Genomic DNA, 20,108 nt, shown 5'->3' on the forward strand with positions numbered 1-20,108 from the left:
CGGCCATGGCGTTCCTCCTGCCGGTTGCTCAGGCGGGAAGAGGTGGCCCTCACACGTCTGCGGATTGGGCACTGTCCTATGACGCATAGCTATTTATTACGGCGGGAGGATCCTCCGTTTTGTGCCGCTTGTGGTGTGCACATCTCTGTCCGGCACATTTTAACCAACTGCATTTTATACCGTGATGCAAGGGCTGAAACACAAGTTGTTGGGGATCTCCCTTGTATTTTAGCTGACGATGAGACGTGTGTGGCAAGGGTTTTTAGTTTTGTGATGTGTCTGGACTCTGGCCTAAACTTTTAGGCTGGAGGTTTTAGTGTGTTGCAGAGTGGCTGACTCCTCCCTTTTTTCCTTGTGGTCAGCCAGCCACTTCCACCTGCTCCATTGTTTTAGCTCCCTCTACCATTTTCTTCCCGTGTTGTCCACGTTTTACTGCTGACGCCCTGCATCATCCCACGCTTCAGTGTGGGTGAGCACATTTTTTCAATGATTGTTCCCCGTGTTCTCTGTTCCGTTTTATGTCCATGTTGTGAGGTTTTCTTTTTTCTTGACACCCGTCTCACTATGATGCTGCACGGGCGCTGAAGACCTTGCTGTCGTGCGCCCACAAACACCTCTTCTACTACTACTACCTACCTGCAGAGAGCAGTGCGACAGAAGCACCCTGCAGCTCCGTTCTGAAATAGTTCTTACATGGTTATATAGGAAATGCGATGTTCGTGGCTTGTAGTAACTACACAAACAGCGAGCACCGTGAGAGAAGCTTTCTGCAGCTTCGTTTTGGACTATTTCACCTATAGTTATTTATCAAATGTGATAATCCTGGCGTTGTTGCAACCATAACTTCAAAGAGCTGTGTGACAGAAGCACTCTGCAGCTTCTTTCTGAAAAACCTCTTACATGGTTGATTAGGAAATGCGATGATCGTGGCTTTGTAGTTACTACAAAAGCAGCGAACTACGTGAGAGAAGCTTTCTGCAGCTTCTTTTTGGAATATTTCTCTTATGGTTATTTATCAAATGTGATAATCATGTCGTTGTTGCAACTTTACCTTCAAAGAGCAGTGTGACAGAAGCACTCTGCAGCTTCTTTCTGAAAACGTTCTTACAAGGCTATATAGGAGATGCGATGAACGTGGCTCTGTAGTAACTACGCAAAAAAGCAAGCACCATGAGAAAAGCTTCATGCAGCTACGTTTTTCAATATTTCACCGAAGGTTATGTATCAAATATGATAGTCCTGGCGTTGTTGCAACCGTACCTTCAGAGAGCAGTGTGACACAAGCGCTCTGCAGCTTCTTTCTGAAATAGTTCTTACATGGTTACATAGAACATGCGATGATCATGGCTCTGTAATAACTACAGAAACAGCGAGCACCGTGAGAGGAGCTTTCTGCAGATTCGTTTTTGAATATTTCGCCTATGGTTATTTATCAATTGTGATAATCCTGGCGTCGTTGCAACCGTACCTTCAAACAGCAGTGTGACAGAAGCACTTTGCAGCCTCTTTCTGAAATAGTTCTTACATGGTTATAAAGGAAATGTGATGCCCGTGGCCCTGTACTAACTACACCAACAGCGAGCACCATGAGAGAAGCTTTCTGCAGATTCGACTTTGAATATTGCATATTGCAATTTGTCAAGTGTGATATTCCTGTTGTTGTTGCAACCCGACCTTCAGACAGCAATGTGACAGAGGCACTCTGCAGCTTCTTTCTGAACTAGTTCTTACATGGTTATACATGAAATGCGATTATCGTGGCTTTGTAGTAACTACACAAACAGCGAGCACCGTGATAGAAGCTTTCTGGAGCTTCGTTTTTGAATATTTCACCTATGGTTATTTATCAAATGTGATAATCCTGGCGTTTTTGCAGCCGTACCTTCAGAGAGCAGTGTGACAGAAGCACTCTGCAGCTTCTTTCTGAAATACGTCTTACATGGTTAATAGGAAATGCGATGACCGTGGCTCTGTAGTAACTACACAAACAGTGAGCAATGTGACAGAAACTTTCTGCAGCTTCGCTTTTGAAAATTTCACCTATGGTTATTTATCAAATGTGATAGTCCTGGAGTCGTTGCAACCGTAACTTTAGAGAGCAGTGTGACAGAAGCACCCTGCGACTACTTTCTGAAATAGTTCTTACACGGTTATTTAGGAAATGTGATGATCCTGGCTTTGTAGTAGCTTCACAAACAGCGAGAACCCTGAAAACAGCTTTCAGCAGCTTCTTTTAGGAATATTTCACTTATGGTTATCTATCGACTGTGATAATCCTGGCATTGTTGCAACCGTACCTTCAAAGAGCAGTGTGACAGAAGCACTCAGCAGCTTCATTCTGAAATAGTTCTTACATGGTTATATAGGAGAAGTGAGACCGTGGCTCTGTAGTAACTACACAAACAGCGGGCACACTGAAAAATCTTTCTGCAGCTTCGTTCTTGAATATTTCACCTATGGTTATTTATCAAATGTGATAATCCTGGCGTTGTTATAAACGTACCTTCAGAGTGCAGTGTGACAGGTGCACTATGCAGTTTCTTTCCGAAAAACTTCGTACATGGTTATTTAGGAAATGCGATGATCATGGCTTTGTAGTAACTTCACAAACAGCGAGAACCCTGAAAAAAGCTTTCAGCAGCTTCATTTTGGAATATTTCATTTATGGTTATTTATCAACTGTGATAATCCTGGCGTTGTTGCAACCGGACCTTCAAAGAGCAGTGTCACAGAAGCACTCTGCAGCTTCTTTCTGAAACACTCTTACATGGTTATATAGGAAATGCGATGATCGTGGCTCTGTAGTAACAACACAAACAGCGAGCACCGTGAGAGATGCCTTCTGCAGCTTCGTTTTTGAATATTTCACCTATGGTTGTTTATTAAATGTGCCCCCAGGGGCTCAGCATTCATTTGCTGAGTACGGGCTTGGCGACCCCAGGGTCCTGAGCTGGGGACTGGTCGGCGCCGCCAGTCTCCTGTCCCCGTAACCCCCGGACATGCTCAGCGACCACCGTATGGCGCGGCGGTGTAATGTTGTGTGCTGCGGGGAATGGTTATCTTGTCTTGACCGCCTGGATTGCGAGGAAGGCCGACCTCTCTAAAAACCCCTCAATCTTCCGGTGTGCTCCGCGCCTATGAGATGCATGGCTGTTGAGGTGGAACAGTCGCAAGCGGGCAACCTCTGGGGCACCTGCCGCACACCAGTTGTATTAGGCTTACTCAGGCATGCGGGGCCCTGTCTGAGCGGACCTTTAGTTCCCTAGCTGCTCGTGGGACCTCAATGGACCCTTCGACCTCTACATTTCCCCCTACCAGTGGCTTGGGTGGGCCACTGGTAGGCAGACACACCCCATTGAAGAAGCGACTTCGTGCTGCGAGTCCTCCAGCGCCTAGTGTTGATCGAGATTTGTCAGACTGTCGTAACAGAGCACATGCTGATAATCAGAATGTCTTTTTGGTTATTAAACGGAAGGAGGGTAGCTTTGAGAGGGTTTGTCCCTTTTACACCCACAAGGGTCTTGAGGAAATTGCAGGAACACTTAAATCTGTGAAGCGACTGCGCAATGGGACTCTGTTAGTTGAGACATCTAGTTCCCGTCAAGTCGCTTCTCTTTGGAAAGCAACCTGTCTCGGAGAGTACGCTATCGAGACCGAGCTTCACTCCACTCTGAACTACAGTAAGGGTGTTGTGACATGTAGGGACCTGGTGGATATCCCCACAGACGAGTTAAAATCTGAATGGGCTGATGAAGGTATTGTTGACGTGCAGCATATTATGAAACGAGTCGATGGGGACCTAGTCAAATCCGACTCGTTTATTCTCACGTTCAGTTGCCCACGACTCCCAGAGCATGTTAAAGCGCGGTTCTTACGTTTGCCAGTAAGGCCATATTTCCCCAACCCAATGCGCTGCTTTAAATGTCAGCGCTTTGGGCATACTACGTTGAGGTGCAATGGGATAGCCATTTGTGGTAAATGTGGTCCGCCTGCCCATGAAGGAGCTGATTATTCATCGCCTGTGAAGTGCGTGAATTGCTCTGGGAGTGACCCTGTCTGGAGCCGGGTCTGCCCCCATCTATCTTGACGAACGGAAGATACAGGTGATTAAAACATCTAAGCGCATACCCTATGGTGAGGCCAAGAAGCTCTTTAAGGCCATGCAACCTCCTGTGTTTACTACATCTTTCGCTTCCGTTCTGAAAAAACCGGTATAAATGGCCACTGTTGCTACGCAAACGGAGGTTGCTAGTGTTAGCACTAATACCTGCATTTGCCAGTGCACTTGTGCTGCTGCGGTTGTTTTGCAACCTGCGGCTCTCCCCGCAACGTCGGAGAAGGCTGTGGTTGCTGACATTGGGGTACTTCCTCCCTCTCCCCATATGGGGCCTTCTGCCCAGGCGAGTAATGCTCCACCTGTTGACAAGGCTCTACCTTCTAAGCCCCCCAAGACGAAGACGCCGAAGCTGAAGGTTTTGCCACCTGCGGAGACTAGTCAGGGTCGGTCCGATGACGAGGCCATTGTACTGTCTGACGTCTCCCGTGGGACGTCATCGGAGCTGATGGACATTGACGTCGACCGGGGGCGATCTTCTCGCCCCAGGAATAAATCTCCGGCCAGTACGAGCTCTCCTCCAAAGCACAGAGGCAGGGTGAGAGTTCAGCCCCCCTGATCACTGGCTCCCATATTACAGTGGAACCTGAATGGATTCAGGACGCATGTGGCCGAATTACAGCTCCTTGTACGAGAGTGCCCTTTGTGCTTATGTCTCCAAGAGACACATTTTCGGGCCACTGATGCTCCTTCTTTACGGGGCTATACCGTCTATCGGAAAGATGATCTGATGGGGGAAAGGGCAAAGGGTGGTGTTGCGGTTTTTGTCCGTGACATGCACCCCTCCTCTGAGCTCCCTCTCGTGACAGCCATGCAAGCAGTTGCAGTTGACCTTCTTGTGGGTCGGAGGCTCACAGTCTATTCACTTTACTTACCACCTCAGGATGCGATAGACTCTTAGGCTCTCGCAGACCTTATTAGCCAACTCCCCCGCCCATTTCTTCTTCTGGGGGACTTCAATGCTCATAATGCTCATAATGTCTTATGGGGCTCTTCGACTACTTGCCCCAGGGGTCGCATTCTGGAAAGCCTTGTGATGTCTTAAGAACTGTGCATCCTCAACTCTGGTGCTCCCACTCATACTGTAGAGCTTCTGGGTCGTCATCAGCTATTGACCTTTCCTTTTGCTCTCCAGCACTCGCGGATTCTGCTCTGTGGGAGGTTGCTGCTGACCTCCATTCCAGTGACCACTTTCCCCTTTGGATTCGCCTCCTGGATGAGGCTATGGCATTTCTGGTACCGCCCCGGTGGCACCTTTGCAGGGCTGACTGGACACTTTTCAGCCAACTGGCTGTTTTGGAACACCGTGCCAGCGTTCACGAATGGGTAGACCATGTTACAGCCATGATCTCCCATGCTGCTGAATTGTCAATCCCACGGTCATTCGGTCATCCCAAGAGGCGTCCTGTCCCTTGGTGGACCACTGAGTGCCGCTCAGCTATCCGAGCCCACCGTGCAGCTCTGTGCCGCTTCAGGTGCCGTCCCTCAGCTGACAATCTCGTGGCCTTTCGGGTGGCAAGGGCCAAGGCGCGGCGAGTGGTTAAAGAGAGCAAACGACGGTCTTGGCAATCGTTATTGAACTCCATCTCCCGCTCCACTAATTCTACAAAAGTATGGGAAGCCATCAGGAGAATTTCCGGGAAACTCAGCCAGCTACCTGTCACGGCATTGATGCATCAGGGAAGTCTCCTCACGGCGCCGAGAGACATTGCCCAGACACTGGCCATGCATTTTGCGGAATCTACCGCTACTATTAACTGTGATCCGGATTTCTGCCGGTACCGCACTGCCATCGAGAGGGGTCACTTGGACTTCCGGTCTCCAAATTCTGAACCCTACAACTGCCCCTTCACAATGTCGGAACTGGATTCGGCCCTGTCTGAGGCTCATGATACTGCGCCTGGCCATGATCAAATCCGGTACAGCATACTGCAGCACTTGTTACTGCCTTCCAAGGAAGTCCTCCTGACTTTTTTTAATATGATATGGTTATCTGGCACGTACCCTGACTCGTGGAAGGAGGCGATTTTGATCCCCCTCCTCAAACTGGGGAAGGACCGAACGCATCCCAGCAGTTACCGAAGTATTGCTTTGACGAGCTGTGTCGGGAAGACGTTAGAACGCATGGTCAACCGTCGCCTGGTTTGGCTGCTCGAATCCAGGCAACTCTTTAGCCCCTCGCAGTGTGGCTTTCGGAGATGTCGTTCAACTATAGACAACTTGACCCTGCTTGAGGCGGCCATCCTGCAGGCCTTCCTCCGTAACCAGCATTGTCTCGGTGTCTTCTTTGACATTCATAAGGCGTATGACACTACTTGGCGCCGCCATATCCTCAATCAACTACATGAGTGCTGTTTTCGTGGCCGTCTCCCCATCTCCCTTCGGTCCTTTCTTTCCCACCGCCTCTTTCGATATAGGGTTGGTAATGTGCTATCTGATTTGTATATGCAGGAGAATGGTGTTCCTCAGGGAAGCGTTTTAAGTGTCACCCTCTTTGCCGTCGCCATTAACAGTATCACGTGCACTATCCGGAGTCCTGCCCAATGCTCCTTGTTTGTAGACGATTTTGCTGTTTTCTGTTCTTCCTCCAGTCTTCTCACTGCTAGTCGGCAGTTGCAGCTTACGATACAGCGATTAGAGGCATGGACTGCGAAGACGGGTTTTACCTTTTCTGCCGACAAATGTGTGTGTGTTCATTTTAATCGTTCTCGACGTCTTTTTACCTCCCCTGAATTGCGTCTGAGGGACACCATTCTTCCTTTTAGCGACACTGTGCGGTTCCTGGGCCTCACTTTTGATTCCAAGCTGTCGTGGTTGCCTCACCTTAAAGACCTCAAGGTGCAGGCCCTGAAGGCACTGAATATTTTGAAGTGTCTGAGCCATCGGTCCAGGGGAGCAGATCGGGCACGTCTGCTGCAGTTTTATAGGGCTTTCGTCCGATCGCGTCTTGACTATGGTTGCACCGTGTATGGATCAGCAAGGCCTTAGTATCTGAAGATACTTGACGCAGTACACCATGAGGGTATCAGGCTGGCCACTGGTGCCTTCCGTACCAGTCCCATCCCCAGCCTGTGTGCTGAGGCAGGGGAACCGCCGCTCGCCATCCGGCGGAAACTCCTCATGGTGCGACGGGTGTGTCACTTCCTTGCCTGTCCTACATCCCCTGCGTACCCTACCGTTGCCCGACCGCCTCTGGAACGTCTCTTTTCCGGTCGTCCCAGGGCAACGAGACCATTTGGGATTCGTGCCAAGCATTGGCTCGAGTCCCTTGGTGTGGAGCGTGTGACCCCCAACGACAAGGTTTTACCCGCCTGCCTCCCTGGTTGCTCCAGAGGCCCAGCGTACTTTTAGACTTGTGGAGTACTGGAGGAGCTGCACTCCTGCGTTTGTTTTTACCGCCTTATTTTATGATATTTTAAACCAGCGTCCCGACCATGTACCAGTATTTGCGGATGGCTCTAAACAGGGGGACTCTGTTGGTTGTGCTGTTGTTTTCCCTGATCGACTCGTCAAGTTACGGCTTCCTGCGGCGTTTACCATCTTTGATGCCGAATTGTTTGCGATCTTGCGGGCATTGGGGCGGATGAGATGTGTTCCCAGTCGTAAGTTCCTCATCTGTTCTGACTCCCTGAGTGCCCTTCAGACCATGCAACACTTGTACCCGGCGGATACGGTCGTCCAGAACATCCATGATGCCCTACTCCACCTGCAGCGGCAGGGGAAGGAGGTTTCCTTCTGCTGGGTGCCGGGGCACTTGGGTATTAGGGGAAACGAGCTGGCGGATGTGGCTGCCAAAGATGCATGTTCCCTACCTCACGTTCCCCCCTGCGGGTTCGGGGATTAGAATAGGCCCACGGTATTCCTGCCTGTCGTAAGAGGCGACTAAACGGAGTCCATCCCCCTCACGGGGGCAGTTAGCGCCTGCGTCCGGAGACGGACGGTTCCACGACCTATCATCGTGGTCCTTTTGGTTTTTTACTTCTCGTTTCTTCCTTCCTTTTGTTGGTTCCTTTCTTTGCTCTTCTCCACCTCACTGTCTTCCGTACTCTTTCCCTTGCCTTCTCCCTGCCTTCTCATTGCCTTTTTCTCCTTGCCTTCTCATTGCCTTTTTCTCCTTGCCCTCTCATTGCCTTCTTCTCCTTGCCTTCTCATTGCCTTCTTCCCCTTGCTTTCTCATTGCCTTCTTCTCCTTGCCTTCTCTGGTCTCCGCCTCGGCGTTTGAGACAGTCTGTCCTCTTTCTCCCTCTCTCTCTTCTTTTTCCTCTTCTTCCTTCCTCCCTGTGTGTGCCTGAAGGCCGACCCACGCGTTCGCACGCGTAGCCGGTGACGGGGTAACGCGTAAGTCCCCGCCCTGGGTAGACATGTAAGGCACGCGCGTACCCCCTGGTAAAGGCCAGGCCCGGGGAGGGGTGATTGCCTGAGCTGATACCTTCTGACCATGCCGATTGGTCCCTCCGTCTGTTTCTCGGGAGGTGTGACCTGAGGTGTAAACATTCACCTAAGGTGGGAGTGCCCTCTGAGAGGGTCCCCACAAGGAAGGAGCGCGCCATCGGAGACGCTGGCAATCATGGGGGATTCCTCCGCAATGGATTATACTCCATCTCTCTCGACTTCGACCCAAAAACGGAAACGTGACCAGCCAACAGTGACAAAAGTACTACCGCCTGCCCCACAGTTCCTCGTAGTTTCTCGATCTGAGGACGGAAAGGATTTTTCCTCTGTCAACCCTTTCGTTATTCAGAAGGGCGTAGATGCCATAGCCGGATCTGTCAAATCTTGTACCAGGTTGCGTAACGGCACCTTATTACTAGAAACTGAGAGTGCCTTTCAGGCACAAAAACTGCTTCGGGCCACCCTCCTGTACACGTTCCCTGTCCGGGTGGAGGCCCACCGAACTTTGAATTCGTCTCGTGGTGTAGTCTATACTAGCTCCCTCGACGGATTGACTGACGAGGACCTTCAATCATTCCTCGCTGAGCAGGGCGTGACGGCTGTCCATAGGGTCATGAAAAAGGTCAACAATGACCTTGTACCGACCCGGACAATTTTCTTGACCTTCGATAGTGTTAAGCTGCCATCGCGCATCAAGGCGGGCTACGAGGTTATTTCTGTTCGCCCCTATATCCCGACACCTACGCGCTGCTACCAGTGTCAGCGTTTCAATCACACTCGACAGTCTTGTTCCAATGCGGCTAAATGTGTCACCTGTGGCAGGGATGCCCATGAGGGTCACTGTCCACCTCCGTCTCCTCGTTGTGTGAACTGTCAGGGTGACCATGCCGCATCCTCCCGCGACTGTCCTGTCTATAAGGAAGAACGCTGTATTCAGGAAATTCGGGTCAAAGAGAAAGTGTCCACCTCGGCTGCTCGCAAGCTATTGGCTAGTAGGAAGCCCACGCTGCTCCCAGCGGGGAAATACAGTACTGTCCTCGCCTCTTCTCGGGCTACCCGGGAGGTAGCAACCCAGACATGCGATCTGACCTTCAGCACCACGGTCGTCCGTTCGGCCAGTGGTAAGATCGCGCGGTCGACGTCTCCTCTTCCTCCCATCACCCCACAGACACGAGCACCTTCCTCAGCTTCTGCTAAGACGAAGACACCGAAGTCAGATGCACGGGCCTTCAAGAAGGAACCATCCCGTGCAGACTTCCTCCGTACCTCGACCTCCCAGCCTTCGACCGGTACTTCCACTACACGTCCTTCCAAAAAGGGGCATAGGAAGCACAGTTCTCCTTCCCCGCCACGGCGCATTTCTTCTCTTGCGCCACCCAGCGGCTGCCGCCCCAGGCCGTCATCTGTTTCGCCTGGCCGCACCGCTGGTCGCCGTACATCTGGCCGTTCACTGGCGGAGGAAGCTCCCCCTCCTGGCCATCCTCCCGAGATGGCCGATGACCCTATAGACCCAATGGACGATGACTGTCCGCCTACTGATAGCGGCGGCAGTGCTCGCTCGAAGCCAGGCCCTAAGCGGCCTTCGAGGTGACCACTTCTCTCATCTTTCTTTTCTTATGATGGCACTTATTCACTGGAATACTCGCAGTATTCGCTCCAACCGAGGGGACTTGAAGTTGCTGCTCCGCTTGCACCGTCCGCTTGTCGTAGCCCTCCAGGAAACGAAGCTACGCCCATGCGATCAAATTGCTTTGGCACACTACACCTCTGTGCGTTTTGACCTACCCCCTGTGGTAGGTATCCCAGCTCATGGAGGGGTTATGTTGCTGGTCCGGGATGATATTTACTACGATCCCATCACGTTGCACACTGGCCTGCAGGCAGTTGCCATCTGTATTACTCTCCCCACTTTTACGTTTTCCTTTTGTACCGTTTACACTCCATCGTCATCTGCCGTTACCAGGGCAGACGTGATGCAACTTATTGCTCAGCTACCTGCACCATTTTTGTTAACTGGAGACTTCAATGCCCACCATCCCCTTTGGGGCTCTCCAGCATCCTGCCCGAGGGGCTCCTTGTTAGCAGACCTTTTCAACCAGCTCGATCTTGTCTGCCTCAATACTGGCGCCCCTACTTTTCTTTCGGACACATCTCACACCTATTCCCATTTAGACCTCTCTATATGTACTCCCCAACTTGCACGCCGGTTTGAGTGGTATGCACTTTCTGATACATATTCGAGCGACCACTTCCCGTGTGTTATCCATCTCCTGCAGCATACCCCCTCTCCGTGCTTCTCTAATTGGAGCATCTCCAAGGCAGACTGGGGGCTCTTCTCTTCCAGGGCGACCTTTCAGGATCAAACCTTTACAAGCTGCGATCGTCAGGTCGCACACCTCACGGAAGTGCTGCTGAATATTCCATCCCTCACCCTCCTTCTTCTCCACGTCGCGTACCGGTCCCCTGGTGGACCGCAGCGTGTAGAGACGCTTTACGTGCTCGTCGACGTGCTTTACGCACTTTTAAACGCCACCCTACAGTGGCGAATTGTATCAATTATAAACGATTACGTGCTCAGTGTCGTCGTATTATCAAAGAAAGCAAGAAAGCCAGCTGGGCTGCTTTCACAAGCACCTTCAACAGTTTTACTCCTTCTTCTGTTGTCTGGGGTAGCCTGCGCCGGCTATGTGGCACTAAGGTCCACTCACCAGTTTCTGGCTTGAAGGTCGCGAATGACGTCCTTGTGGCCCGTGAGGCTGTCTCCAATGCCTTCGGCCGCTTTTTCGCAGAGGTTTCGAGCTCCGCTCATTACCACCCTGCCTTCCTCCCCCGCAAACAGGCAGAGGAGGCTAGGCCACCTAACTTCCGCTCCTCGAATTGTGAAAGTTATAATGCCCCATTCACCATGCGGGAACTCGAAAACGAACGTGGCCGATCACGGTCCTCTGCTCCAGGGCCAGATTCTATTCATATTCAGATGCTGAAGAACCTTTCTCCTGCGGGTAAAGGTTTTCTTCTTCGTACATACAATCGCATCTGGATTGAGGGACATGTTCCCGCATGCTGGCGCGAGTCTATTGTTGTCCCGATTCCTAAGCCGGGGAAGGACAAGCACTTGCCTTCAAGTTATCGACCTATCTCGCTTACCAGCTGTGTCTGTAAAGTGATGGAGCGAATGGTTAACTCTCGATTGGTTTGGCTGCTCGAGTCTCGACGCCTACTTACCAATGTACAATGTGGATTTCGTAGGCGCCGCTCTGCTGTTGACCATCTGGTTACCTTGTCGACCTTCATTATGAATAACTTCTTGCGGAAGCGCCCGACCGCGGCTGTGTTCTTTGATTTTGGAGAAGGCTTACGACACCTGTTGGAAGGCGGGCATTCTCCGCACCATCCATACATGGGGCCTTCGCGGTCGCCTCCCTCTTTTTATTCGTTCCTTTTTAATGGATCGACAGTTCAGGGTACGTGTGGGTTCTGTCCTGTCCGACACCTTTCGCCAGGAGAATGGGGTGCCACAGGGCTCAGTTTTGAGCGTCGCTCTCTTCGCCATCGCGATCAATCCAATAATGGATTGCCTCCCAGCTGATGTATCAGGCTCCCTTTTCGTGGACGATTTTACCATCTATTGCAGCGCGCAGTGTACACGTGTCCTGGAGCGCTGTCTTCAGCGTTCTCTTGACCGTCTTTACTCCTGGAGTGTCGCCAATGGCTTCCGTTTTTCTGCCGAGAAGACGGTCTGTATTAACTTCTGGCGATACAAAGAGTTTCTCCCACCGTCCTTACGACTCGGTTCCGTTGCTCTCCCAATCGTGGAGACAACAAAATTTTTAATCCTTACATTTGACAGGAAACTTAGCTGGTCTCCACATGTGTCATATTTGGCTGCCCGTTGTACCCGTTCTTTAAATGTCCTCCGTGTTCTCAGTGGTCTGTCGTGGGGAGCGGATCGAACCGTCCTACTTCGTCTATATCGGTCGATCGTCCGCTCCAAGCTGGATTATGGGAGCTTCGTATACTCCTCTGCACGGCCATCCATCTTACGCCGCCTCAACTCCATACAACATCGGGGTTTACGACTTGCGATCGGAGCATTTTATACCAGTCCCGTAGAGAGTCTTCATGCTGACGCTGGCGAATTGCCACTCACCTACCGGCGCGATATACTGCTTTGTCGGTATGCCTGTCGGCTACTGTCAATGCCCGACCATCCGTCTTATCGTTCCTTTTTTGACGACTCTCTTGACCGTCAATACGGGTTGTATGTCTCTGCCCTCCTACCCCCTGGAGTTCGCTTTCGTCGCCTCCTTCAACGCCTTAATTTTTCACTCCCTGCAACCTTTCGAGTGGGCGAGAGCCGCACGCCACCTTGGCTCCAGGCTCAGGTCCGCGTTCACCTTGACCTCAGCTCGCTCCCAAAAGAGGTCACCCCCGGTTCGGTCTACCACTCCCGTTTTTTGGAACTTCGTTCGAAGTTCATCAACATGACTTTCATTTATACAGATGGCTCTAAGACCAATGACGGGGTCGGGTGTTCCTTTATTGTCGAGGCACAAAGTTTCAAATACCGGCTCCATGGCCATTGTTCGGTCTTCACAGCTGAGCTCTTTGCCCTCTACCAGGCTGTTCTTTACATCTGCCGCCACCGACATTCTGCTTATGTCATCTGCTCAGATTCCCTGAGCGCCATCCAGAGCCTCAGTGATCCGTACCCGGTTCACCCTTTCGTACACCGGATCCAACGCTCTCTTCAGCAGCTGGTGGACGTCGGTTCTCCAGTTAGCTTTATGTGGGTTCCGGGCCATGTCGGTATCTCTGGGAACGAAGCTGCAGATGCCGCGGCCAAGGCTGCGGTCCTCCAGCCTCGAACAGCTTCTTGTTGCGTCCCTTCGTCCGATTTTAGCAGGGTGATTTGTCGGCGCATCTTATCTCTGTGGCATGCCGATTGGGCTGCACTTACCGACAACAAGCTTCGGGCCTTAAAACCTCTTCCCGTGGCTTGGACGTCCTCCTCACGCCCTTCTCGGCGGGAGGAGGTCGTTTTAGCCCGGTTAAGAATTGGACACTGCCGGTTCAGCCATCGCCATCTGCTGACGGCTGCGCCGGCGCCGTTCTGCCCATGTGGGCACTTGCTGACGGTTAGACACATTTTAATGTCCTGTCCAGATCTTAACACACTGCGCCTCGATCTTAACCTGCCAAATACTTTCGATGCCATTTTAGCGGATGACCCACGAGCAGCTGCTCGTGTTCTTCGTTTTATCAATTTGACACACCTCGCTAAGGACATTTGATGATGCTGTTTTTTAATCCTATGCCTGTCAGTCTGTCTTTTATCGTGTTTTCCCTTTTAGTTGTTGTTTTAAACTTGTGCCTCGCGGTGCATTCTTAACGTAGTCAGGGCGCTAATGACCATTGAAGTTGTGCGCCCTAAAACCACAAAAAAAAAAAAAAAAAAAAAAAATCCCTCACGTTGTTGACTGTGCCGTCCCCCTCCATGCTGTTACCTCCCTCCTGCGTTTTCGCGTTATGCGTCAGTGGGAAGAGGAGTGGTTGGCAGTCGGTGAAAATAAGCTGCGTCTGGTCAAGGCCACCACGCGGCCATGACGTACGTCCTACCAGTCATGCTGGCGGGATGAGGTTCTCCTGACTCGCCTCCGCATCGGGCACAGTCCCTTCACACATGGTTTTTTACTCCGGCGGGAGGATCCCCCCCTCTGCAGTGCTTGTGGCGTCCAGATTACTGTCCGCCACATTTTACTTGACTGTCTTTTATTCTCTGACCCGAGGGCGGTGGTTTCTTTGCCACCGGATTTGCCCTCTATTTTGAAAGACGACGCAACGTCTGTGTTTAAGGTTTTACGGTTTTGTGTCCTGCCCAATTTGTTGGCACGGCTTTTAGGGAAAGGTTTTTAATGTGCTGCTGGATGACTGGCTCACCCAGATTTCAGGTAAGAGGTAAATCAGTCAATTCTACCTCCTTGTTTCCCTTTGTTTTCTGTCCTCCCTTCCTTGTGTTTCCATTCCTTTTTTAGTGCACTCCTTCTCCTCCTGTTTTGCCTCTGTATGTGAGGATTTGGAACTGCGTCAGGTCTGTGTCTTTTAGCTGTTCCCCTTGTTCGTTGTTCGTCTTCGTCCCTTCACTGCATGTGTTCCTGTTTTTATGCGTTTGGGCGCTGATGACCCCGCTGTTTAGCGCCCGTAAACCTCAAACACACACACACACATTTATCAAATGTGATAATCCTGGCGTTGTTGCAACCTTACCTTCAGAGAGCAGTGTGACAGAAGCACTCTGCAGCTTCATTCTGTAACAGTTCTTTCATGGTTATATAGGAGAAGCGAGCCAGTGGCTCTGTAGTAACTACACACACAGCGGGCACACTGAAAAAAGCTTTCTGAAGCTTCGTTTTTGAATATTTTACCTATGGTTATTTATCAAATGTGATAATCCTGGCGCTGCAACCTTACCTTCAGAGAGCAGTGTGACAGAAGCACTCTACAGCTTCTTTCTGAAAAATTTCTTACATTGTTATTTAGGAAATGCGATGATCGTGGCTCTGTAGTAACTACACAAACAGCGAGCACCGTGAGAGATGCTTTCTGCAGCTTCCCCTCAGGGGACTCAGCATTTATGTGCTGGGTACGGGCTTGGCGAACCCGGGATCCCCGAGCTGGGGACTGGTGTGTGCCGCCAGTCCTCTGACACCGTAAGCTCTGGGCATGCTTCAGCGACCACCGTGTGGCGCAACGGTGGAACGTTGTGTGTCGCAGGGACCGGGGATCTTGGCTTGATTGCCTGGATCGCGAGGATGGTCCAAACCTCTCTAGAAAACCCTTCAATCTTAAGGTGTGCTGCGCGCCGATAAGATGCATGGCTGTTGAGGTGGAACAGTCGCTAGCGGGCGACCTCTGAGGAACCTGCCGCACCTCAGTTGTATAAGGCTTACCCAGGCATGCGGCGCTCTGTCTGGGCTGACGTTTCGTTCCCCAGCTGCTCGTGGGACGCACATGGCAACCACGTATTTCCCTTCACCTACTTCGCAATCAGTCAAGCGCATGAGGGAGGCTAGTCCTCCAGATATGCAGATGGAAAAGAGTAACAGGGCTCATGGAGTCGTAAATGACAATGTTTTCATCGTGATTAAGAGGAAGGAGGGCTCATTTGAAAAAGTGTCTCCTTTCTACATACATAAAGGTTTAGAAGGACTCGCAGGTACACCGAAATCTATCAAACGCCTGAGGAATGGTACCCTGTTAGTTGAGACTACTAGGGCATCGCAAGTGGAGCTGCTTCGGAAGTCACTCAAGTCAGGCGAGTATGATATTACTGTCGAGTTGCACAATTCCCTCAACTCCAGTAAAGGTGTTGTCACCTGCCGTGATTTAATGGATATCGATGTTGACGAGCTGAAGCAAGAATGGGCAACACAGGGGATTGTAGACGTGGAACAAAGGACACGTAGGAATAATGGAGTTATTGAGAAATCTGCCACTTTCATTGTGACTTTCAATTCGCCTGTCATACCTGAACACGTTCTGGCTGGTTTCCTCCGACTTAGGGTTCGGCCTTATATACCTAACCCTATGCGCTGTTTCAAATGTCAGCGATTTGGCCATACCACAATGAGTTGTGGGGGTGAACCAACCTGCGGTGTCTGTGGCAAGGCAGCTCATGAAGCTGGGACCAACTGCACATCTCCAGCGCTGTGTATAAACTGCTCTGGGAGCCATCCCGTCTGGAGCAGAGACTGCCCCGTCTTTGCGGAAGAACGAAAAATTCAGGAGATCAAGGTGACAAAGCGGCTACCTTATGTGGAAGCCAAAAAAGAGTATAGGGCTACAAAACCCCCTGTCTTTGCCACATCCTATGCCTCCTTGGTGCACAACCGTGCGTCGCGAGTAGACGCTTCGACGCAGACCATGTCCAGCGTCGCAGTATCCTCCACCAATACCTGTACCTGTGTTTGTACCTGCCAGAGCACTCCCACTAACGATATAGCTATTCAGGCTGCTCCGTCTGCACCCACCGCTATTGCAGAGAAAGCTCCAGTGAAGCCTTCGAAGGCCCTCCAGGAACAGAGTGCCTCTCCACTTCCCCCATCCCCAGCTTCCACAAAGAAAACGGGACCAGGGAAAGGGGCACGGGGTTTGACGTCACACCTGCCAAAGGCACCATCGGATGTCGTCATGGCATCCCTGACTGATGAGGAGGACATCGTCATGGATTTTGATACCTCTTCCCCAGAACCTGGCAGCCCCTCTGCTGCCACTCGCTCTACAAGTGCCTCACCATCGCGGCGCAAAGACAGGGGGAAATCTAAACCGAAACGCTGATATGGCTCCCATACTTCAGTGGCATCTGAATGGAGTCAGACCTCGCCTTGCAGAATTGCGGCTGTCAGTACAGGCAAACCCCATTTGCATCTCTTTGCAAGAGACACATTTTAAAGAAACTGACACGCCTGTACTTACGGGATATCGTATGTACAGGCAAGACGACCTGACTGGTAATAGGGCTCAGGGTGGGGTGGCAGTGTTCATTAAGGACACATTCCACTCCTCACCTGTGACCTTAACCACGACGCTACAAGCGGTTGCAGCTCGGATCCTGGCCCAGGTTCATGTTACAGTGTGCTCCTTGTATTTACCACCCGCTGAGCTCATTGACAGTGAAGCCCTCGCATGGCTCATTGATCAGCTACCCCGTCCCTTTCTCATTTTAGGAGACTTTAATGCTCATAATGCATTATGGGGTTCCAACAAAACCTGCCCCAGAGGCCAGATGATTGAGCAGTTGCTCAGGACTTCCGACGTCACACTGCTGAACACAGGTCAGGCCACGCATGTTAGCACCGCCTCAGGTTCGTCTTCTGCCATAGACCTCTCTATTTGTTCGCCTGTGCTTGCGGACATTGCTCAGTGGGTCGTCGACGACGACCTTCATGGCAGCGACCATTACCCTATTTGGCTCCATCTGCCAGTTGAAATGGGTCGTGTCGCACAGCCGCCGAAATGGTTGTTCCGGAAGGGAAACTGGACGCTCTACCGGCAGTTGGCTGTTTTTGAACGGTGTGAAGGCGTCCAGGATTGGGTGGATCACATTACGGCGGTGATGCACCATGCCGCTGATGTATCCATACCAAAGTCAAAGGGAACACCTGTGAGGCAGCCTGTCCCTTGGTGGAATGACGACTGTCGTACCGCCATCAGAGACAGGCGGGCGGCTTTGATGAGATTCCGTCGGTGCCCCACTGCTGCGCATCTGACAACTTTCCGGATAGCACGGGCGCGGGCGAGGAAAATCGTTCAGGAGAGTAAACGGAGGTCTTGGCGTGAGTTCCTGAACTCCATCAATAGGTCCACATCTTCAAGCAAAGTATGGGAAGCCATTAGGAGGATCTCAAGGCGATACTCTCGACCGCCACTAGCCGCTATACGTGAGCGGGGGTGTCTCCTGACATCTCCGAGAGACATCGCCCGGGCGTTGGCAGAATCTTTTCAAACTATTACGGCCGATTCTAGCCAGGACCCCGAATTTCTGAGCTATCGGGGTACACAGGAGAGGGCTGGTTTTGATTTCCGTTCGCAGAACACTGAGGAATACAACCAGCCTTTCTCTTTGTGGGAGTTGGACTCTGCACTGTTCATATCTCGGGATACCGCACCTGGTCCGGACCTGATATCGTATAGCATGCTGCAGCAGTTGGATATGCGGTCAAAGGAAGTCCTCCTTCAACTTTTTAATGAAATTTGGAAGACAGGCGACTTTCCTAGTTCGTGGAAAGAATCGATTTTAATTCCGCTTTTAAAACCAGGGAAGGATCGGACCGAACCCAGTAGCTACCGTAGCATTAGTCTCACGAGCTGCGTCGGAAAGACATTTGAGCGTATGGTCAATAGGCGCCTGGTGTGGGTTCTCGAATCTAGATCCTTACTTACCCGCTGCCAGTGTGGATTCAGGAGGTATCATTCCACCCTAGATAACCTGATCCTACTCGAAACAGCGATACAAGATGCTTTCCTACGTAAGCAACACCTTATCGGGGTTTTCATCGACCTGGAGAAGACGTACGATACTACCTGGAGGCATACCATTTTGCGGCAGCTTTATGAGTGGGGTTTCCGTGGGCGTTTACCCACACTCATCCGATCCTTTCTGTCAGACAGGTATTTTATGTATAAGGTTGGGAATGTCCTGTCTGACCGTTTTAAGCAGGAGAACGGTGTCCCTCAAGGAAGTGTCCTCAGTGTGACAGCTTTCGCAATTGCCATCAGTAGTATTGCGTCCACAGTGCGCCGGCCCGTGCAGTGCTCCTTGTTTGTGGACGATTTCTCCATTTTCTGTGCGTCTTCCTCCGTCACAGCTGCTACACGCCAATTACAGCTGACACTCGTGCGGTTGGAGAAGTGGTCTAAGACCACGGGCTTTAAATTCTCTTTAGAGAAGACCATTTGTGTAGATTTTAACCGTTCCCGTTCTCTTTTTAATCTCCCTGTTTTAAAACTAGGAGACACTGTTCTCCCCTTTATGGAAAAAGTGAAATATCTCGGGCTTATTTTTGATGAGTCCGGTTGCTAGTCTGTGTGATGAGGCGGGAGAGCCTCCGCTGTCCATTCGGCGTCTTCTCCTTGTGGTACGGCACGCGTACAGGACCAAGTCCACTCCTCTTTCATTGGCGTCCGACACTTTTCCCCAGCTGGCACTGGCACGTCTCTTCCGCCACCGTCCGGCGGCGACAAAGTCGTTTGGCAACCGTGCAAAGGAGAGTCTCGAGTCGGTACACCCGGAGGGCATTAAGGTCCTCCACCAGGGATGGAGTAGGGGATCTCCCTGGCGACTACAAAGGCCAAGATTACTTCTTGATCTGGCTGCTTACAGGAAATATTGTACCCCGGACCACCTTTTTAAAATTAAACTTACTGAGGTTTTAGAACGCCATTCCGATTTTACTCCTGTTTACACGGATGGTTCTAAACAGGGGGATTTTATGGGCTGCTCTGCTGTTTTTCCCAATACTGTCCATCGGATAGGGCTCCCAGAGCAGTTCTCAGTTTACTATGCAGAACTGTTTGCCATTCTGCAAGCATTAGAGCATATGCGCCGACATCGTGGCACGAAATTCATCATCTGCTCCGATTCCCAAAGTGCTCTACACGCTCTTCAACAAATGTACCCAGCAGATCGGATGGTGCAAGAGGTGCAGGACGCACTCCTGCTCTTGCAACAGCAGGGTAAGGATGTGATTTTCTGCTGGGTTCCAGGGCACATAGGGATTCCTGGAAATGAACTTGCAGATGCGGCTGCCAAGGAGGCTTGCTCCATCCCACCTCCTGCTCGCTGTTCCGTCCCCCTGCAGGCCATTATGTCTTTCGTGACTCGGAAGGTCATGCGTTGGTGGGAGGCTCAGTGGCTGGACGTGACGGATAATAAGTTGCGAGCGGTGAAGGACTCTGTCCGACAGTGGCTCACCTCCTTCCGACAACGACGCGCTGAGGAAGTAGCCCTTACACGGCTTAGAATAGGACATTGTCCTTTGACACATGGTTTTCTGTTACGTCGTGAGGAGCCACCAACGTGTCAGACATGTGGGGCACAGTT

Source organism: Schistocerca americana, chromosome 3 (genome assembly GCF_021461395.2).
Source record: "Schistocerca americana isolate TAMUIC-IGC-003095 chromosome 3, iqSchAmer2.1, whole genome shotgun sequence".
Lineage (NCBI taxonomy): Eukaryota > Metazoa > Arthropoda > Insecta > Orthoptera > Acrididae > Schistocerca > Schistocerca americana.